The 6,621-nt window shown below is 37.4% G+C and overlaps 1 long non-coding RNA gene across 1 annotated transcript in view; it reads left to right on the top strand.

Annotated features, from left to right (window-relative positions):
* Positions 1 to 1,573: 1,573 nt before the first annotated feature.
* The window catches only part of LOC116694668 (uncharacterized), an 11,878-nt gene continuing 6,830 nt past the window's right edge, over positions 1,574 to 6,621 (top strand). The window contains exons 1-2 of the long non-coding RNA XR_004333245.1: positions 1,574 to 1,584; positions 2,014 to 2,018. This is a non-coding gene — a long non-coding RNA (uncharacterized LOC116694668). The remainder of the gene's footprint in view (positions 1,585 to 2,013; positions 2,019 to 6,621) is intronic.

The raw sequence follows: 6,621 nt of genomic DNA, 5'->3' as shown, positions 1-6,621 counted from the left end.
GCTCTGAGGAAGAGTCATTGTCAACTGTCAACTGTATTAATTGTTTCAGGACCTTTAATACGACTACTTACAGTGTTAAATTTGTTGTGTTTTCATTTGCTGCTTTCTCACATCATGACTTTAAGCTTATCACTGTGAGGTAATTATTTTACTCGTTAGTAACTTTTTTGTGAGGAGAAAATGGAGCGAAACAGGAAGTCATGTAGAAATATAGGGGCATCAATTACGCTAATGTTCACATCTAATGAATGAATACCTACTCAGGATCAGATTTTGTCAAATTGAAATGAGGAATTTATGACAAGTTTATGCAGTTAAGAGTATCTGATGAATCTTACTTGGAACAGTTGAACGAAGCCTTGACTTAAAAGGTAAGAGATGTTTAGGATGACAATCAAATTAAATAATAAAAATACTCCTCAATGACATCTGATGACTGTTATTGATTTGCAATTATAGCAACGTGATTAAAGCTTTAATTGTTACCTGTAATGACAGTATTTTGACCAAATCGACTGCCTTGTAGCAAGGCAGTCGTCTTTTCTATAACAGGTGATTGTGGTATTTTACTGGCTAAGGAGAAGAATACCAATGAACTTCAACTGTTGCTCATGCGTAAAGGGGACAGAAAATCTAGGTGTATACAGAATGGTCCACACTTTCCTATTTGCATGGATATCTTGTGACATCCAATCAGCATTTCCCATTGTGTCGCGTGTCAGGCCCCAGTTGATTGATTGTAGTTCTGCTTTGCACCCCTCTGCTCAGAGCTCAGCTCTGCAATGACATAAAGGACACACAGATGAATAATGCATGTCTATATCAACCCATCTTGCTAGCACAATGCTAGGAGGGAAAGAGAGTGAGAGAACAGATGGAGAGAGAAATATATTTCAAAGCTGATAAAGATGGGCACTGTACATGAATTAGAAGTCATGCCATAATCTCACAACATATGCAATAAAATCATTTTTAAAACAACACTGTATAACCCGGCTTCCTTCTGTTACACACCGTTACCATTATTGTTCTCCAATACCATCAAAGTTATTCTCTCTGATGCTTAATGCAAAAGTGGTTTCATGTGTGGATGAGAGGGAAATAGAATAATAAGGAGAGGAGGTTGACACTTTAAGGTAGGGTTGGCAAGATTTATCCATATACTACAATAATATTTTTATGTTTTGTTGAAATGTTTTTTACACTCCGACAGCTATAAATAACTTATGGGTTGTGAAAAAGGAGTTTTCATCTGTAGCTGCTGTAATCCTGTAAAGTTTCAGACTAATCTACGAGCCTGATGTCAGTGTGCGCCGTGTCACCGCCAGAATCACTTGTCTGCTGAAGAATAGCTTTTTGGCAATGGCGACCGCTGAGGGAGCTGCAAGGCATGGAAAGTGAAGTGTTAGACAGGTTTGTTTTGTTTATTTGGGAGGGGGGCTGTTTTGATGTTTTTAGGAAATGTTTCTCCAGTTTTGGAGCCCTGGACTAAGTTTTGATTACTATTTATATTTGTAGTTTTACACAATTTTGTGCAGCATGTATGGAGATATGTCTTGATAGTTTAAAAAATATAAATGAAAAGTTTTTTTTTTTTTTATTTGAACCAAATACAAAAGCAAAGGGTACTTTGTACTGTTCTCCCTCCTGGGAATAAACAAAACTATGGAAAACTATGTAAATGGTGGTGATGTTTGACAAAATTAAGGAATTTTGAGGAAACTGCAGTCCTTTCTCCACTCTGCTCATGGTTCTCGTGCAGGTATGTGTGTTGGGGGGAGCGAGGGCAGGGGTAAGGGGTTGGACAGGAAATTGCGCTTGCTTTTCAACCTTATTAACCCGGTCTTTAATTGTGTGATGTGTATTGTGTGAGTGTTCTTAATAATTGAAACTAATTAAGATGCATGACACTCAATAAATTGAATGTCAAATTAGGTATGCACACTTTTATGTAAAGAGGCGTATAAATGAGGTACAATCCAAGCCACATTAGATCAAGGAGAAGCCTTTGAGAATAAGTGCCTCAACACTCATATTTAAACTCAACACTCATATATTAAAGCATGATCAACCCTTGGAACCATCACCATTTACTGTGTATTTTACTACTTTACAATGTTACACAGGCTCTAGAAACAACAGGAGTAAAATATGTTTTTATATCTTGGAGTAGAGAGGAATAATTAATAATTAAAATAATTTAGACTGATATGTATCTGCTTCTTTGTCATTCTTCCTCAATTATGGAATCTGCAGGAGACATCAGCCTCCATTATACGCAGGAGATGACAGTGCAGGTAGCACCACTGAGCAGGACACATACTTTCACCACCTAGGAGCTCAGTGATATACAGGGCAAACACAGAGCCCCACAATGGATTTAATGATTGCAGTTTTAATTAAGATGGCAACTTTTTACGGTATATGCTTTAAATTATGTTTAGATGACTTATAAATTACTTATGTTTATCTTTAAACTTGCAGGGCTCCAACAACGTTTCCAACTGTGCCAGCTTGTCGTATTCAGCTGACATTAGCATGGCTAACTTCTGCTGTTCCAACATTGCTTTCAGTGGATCTTTGTTGTGTTGAATCCACCTGATCATTTCAAGAGTTGAATTCTACTGCGTCGGTGCATCATGGATGAAGTACTCCTCTATTAGTCCATAAGAGGCTTGTTGAGCTTTCAGCTCTGCTGTGTTGGTGAGACTGAAGTGTCCAACTATTTTAAAGCATTTGCCTAAATGCCAAATCCGCTATCCCATAAAGCCATGGTAATCACCCTTTGTATTGTGTGTGCCACACATGGCAAATGTTCAAATGGTAGACTCCTTGCAATCATATTGCGAGGGCTGTCTGTTCCTATGGTTGTGACCTTGTGTATGTCCCACTAATTTGCAACTTCATATAAACTGGCTAGTGCATGCTTTGGTAAAATGACTTTTTCTGTTTTTAAAAGTTGAGTGCAGCTGCCAGTTTCCATTGATTAGGTGTGCTGTTTCACCAAGGTAACTTTCATTGGTTTTTCATCTCGTACAGTTCATGTATTCACGTAAAAATAGTTTCCCTTTGAAGGTAGCTTGTATGATGGGTTGTGTGGCGTTCTGAATGATGTCTTAAAACGCCCAGTCCTGAATTAGGTTGATGGGCCTGCAGTCTATAGCAACCCATTTAGCGATTGCACTAGTTAGCTATGCTGTCATTTTGTTGACAAATTTTCCCCGGCTGCACTCCGCCAGTGTCATTTGACAAGCACGGCTTATTGACCCTGTCTCAGCAAAAATTTGTTTTGGTACTTCAAGATGGTACTTCAAACTTGTTGTGCTTCGGTGGAAGGACAGTTCATCACTGCAAAAAGTGCTCACAACTTTGGTTTTATCAAAACTTCCATCTGGGAGGTTTTTATGATGAAACTTGCCATTCAGCAGAAAATGCTTCGGCTCCTCTGTCATTGTTTACTCATGTTTACCGAGCCACCCTACCACACCAAGCGTAACCATCCGCGCTGTGATAACAGGAAGAGGACGGGCAATTACTTGGTGTTACAAAAATAAAGCGTTATTTTTAGATTAATCACATGTATAAATGCATTATTGTTGACAGCCGTAGTATAAATATATCCAAGACACATGCGATAATCATGCCATGCAACTGCTGAACTGCATTCAGTATGAATCTCATATTTAGCCCAGAAAATAATTACTTTGTTTCCAGCAAGTGTTTACTATTGCAGAGAAAGATTTGAATATGACCCAGTTTTAGGAGATTTACTGGTGTTTTGCTGACATCACTCACTAAACTGCTCAAGGGCTAACAACTTCAGCATGGAGAGAAGACATCTGTTAAAATTTTAGATACACTGTGCAGAATGCAGAGTTGTGGGAACATGCTGTTTTGAAGTCCAAAGCCTCTTCGACCTCAACAGCATAACACATTTTAAGTTACTGATTTCAATTGTCTCTGAACTGTGGTAATGTTTCCCAAAATCCCTCGCTCCAAATATCTTATATATCCTATGTTAAAGCATCTGTGATAGAGAATAGTGAGCTGCATTACATGTAATCTGATTCTACATAAGGCAGTCACTCATGATTAGCCAACAAAAATTCTAAATAAGCCCAGTAACATACTGTTATATACCTAATTTTACAATTAATGCTCACAATGCTGCCATTAACCAGGTTTTATTTTAATATCATAGATTACCTTTGTTTACACACCTAATCAAATAACCTCCCTTATATGGACTATTTAATTTAAGAACACAGACTACTCAGTCTCTTGCCAGTTGTTCTAAACATTTAATCTGGAACAAAGTTACCCGTATTTGGAAATCCCATCTTTTGCTATTCAGGATCCGGTAATCCGTTGTACTTTTATGCCGTTTTTACAGAACATTATTGGACTGGATCACTCTGATCCAGATACACAGTTTTCAAGATTACTAAATCCAGATATCCATTGCTCTAAAGAGGACAACATATCACAATGTGGGCTACCAGCTATGTAAAGAACAGGTAGAAGAGCCAACATGGGGTCACTGTAAGTGTTTCTTATTTTGAGACAAAACACAAAAATAACAAACATTCACTTTCATTCAAAATTTCTTTCATGGCACCTCATCTGAGCCACAACAAATAAAAAACAAACATACATTGACAAATACATTGTGGGTATTGTGAAAACATCTTTAAAAAAAAAAAAGGCTAAAAGTCTAATAGTTTACAGAATTAAGAATCTGAGGAGGAGAGACCAGAAATTATTTTTTGACAGGCTCATCTCTGATTGTTACTTTGAAATTAATATAGGGTGACGAATGATCAGGATACTCCTGTTTTTTTGTTTTTTTTATCAAAGTAATTCAAATCCTGCTGACGTACTGAAGTTTTGAACAACACAAACTGAAGGTTTGATCCACATTTAAACTAGGATTGGATTCCGTGATCTAATCTCATTCCGGATTCCTTCTTTTCCTTTTGTACAACCCATTTTCAAGATTTGATCCAATCTAATAACTAAAATCCGATCAGCTTACCTTTGAACAACTGGCCCAAAATGACTGACTTGCAGCTGGCTTTTTAAAACAAGCTACAGAACTTATCATTTATAGGTTTTGGGGCAAGTGCAGCCTTTAAAGACTAGTTTTTGTCAAATAAAGTCCTCTCAACTTCAGTTATAAGAAGGAAGTTGGATTGCTAAAACTGAGGTTTGAGTTTTATTTGATCCTGACATGATGGGGTGTATAGGGTATTGGCTATGACATGACACAGTACAGTACAGTGCAGTTTCTTTGTCAATGCTATTATAAAAATGTTATGTTTCTGGCGGCCCATCTACTCAATTGTGGCGAGCTGCCACACCAATCTCTGTCCTCATGTTACTTTAAGTTAAGTGATTCCAAAGAGTACAGATTTTTACATTTAGTAAAAAGTGGTATCAAATTTGGTACTCAACTGTCAGCAGATGCCCTGATAATTGAGGTATGGTAATTGCATTCCTGTCTTCCAGTTTGACTGTTTTTTGTGTAAAACTTGTAAGCTCTTGTAAATATTTCAGGGATTAGCAAAATGTGAGTTAATTATTAAAATGACTAAAGGGGAATTGCTTGTGTCTTGTGAAAGCCTCTTGGCTAAGATTTGGGTGATTTTCATCACCATAATAGCTGATTACCTAACATAAAAACATAAAAATAAGAGATTAAAACATACACGGGATTTGTTTGATTCCCCTGCTAGAAAAAAGAATCAAAATAGTCAACTACAGTAATGGTGGTCTGGTCAGGAAAATACGAGACAGACTTCTGTCCTTGTAAAATATGCTAGTTGATCAATTGCATGGTGTGTTCTTGTCCTTGTACATTGAATTCCCCTGAGGCAGCAATTAATCCACAGTCTGTCAGTGGCTAATGGCTTTCTAATTGAGTCTCCACGAGGTAGTATACCTGTTGTGGGGGTTAAATGGGAACCATGTGAGCAGGGCACAGATTTTTTTGTTTGTCATTTCACAGTGACCAGCAGGAACCAACGTCCTAGGAGTGTCATCCTTTGTCTCAATCTGGTTTTCACCCCACTGCTTCCCATCCAGCATGCTGTCGTGTCATGCTGTTCAGCTGTGACATCTATTTGACTACCTTGACTCCTTGCTTGCATACTGTAGGTTTGTAAATATAGTGTAGAAAGAATACATTACATTTTAATCCATAAGTCACTTGCATGTGATTTTTTTCTGAACTGCTAATTGACATATAACAAAAAGAAATTTTAATTTACAGTATCAAGTTTGTAAATTTCATGTAATATGGGTACATTTTATGTTGCAAAACTTGACCAGTGCTTTAAAATTATCCTGGCTAGTGCAACCCCACTTATTCTTTCATTTTTCTTAAAGCCTCTCATTCCTCCACATCACATATTTCTCTACACCCTTCATTTTGTCAACCCTCTTACCAAGTTCAATCTGTTTTCCAATATCCCTCTTCTAAGGTCCATTTTAAACTTTCCATTATCATTCCCTTGCAGTGTGTTTTTTTTTAGAACCCAATTGCCATCTCCAAGTCCATCTCTATGTGCCCTTTAAAAAGCCTTTCTATTTTCTCACCAGACTGAAGGACACCAGCAACGT

The sequence above is a fragment of the Etheostoma spectabile genome, chromosome 8, assembly GCF_008692095.1.
Source record: "Etheostoma spectabile isolate EspeVRDwgs_2016 chromosome 8, UIUC_Espe_1.0, whole genome shotgun sequence".
Taxonomy (NCBI): domain Eukaryota; kingdom Metazoa; phylum Chordata; class Actinopteri; order Perciformes; family Percidae; genus Etheostoma; species Etheostoma spectabile.
Note: the sequence above shows the minus strand (reverse complement) of the source record. Positions and strands in the feature narration are given on the sequence as shown.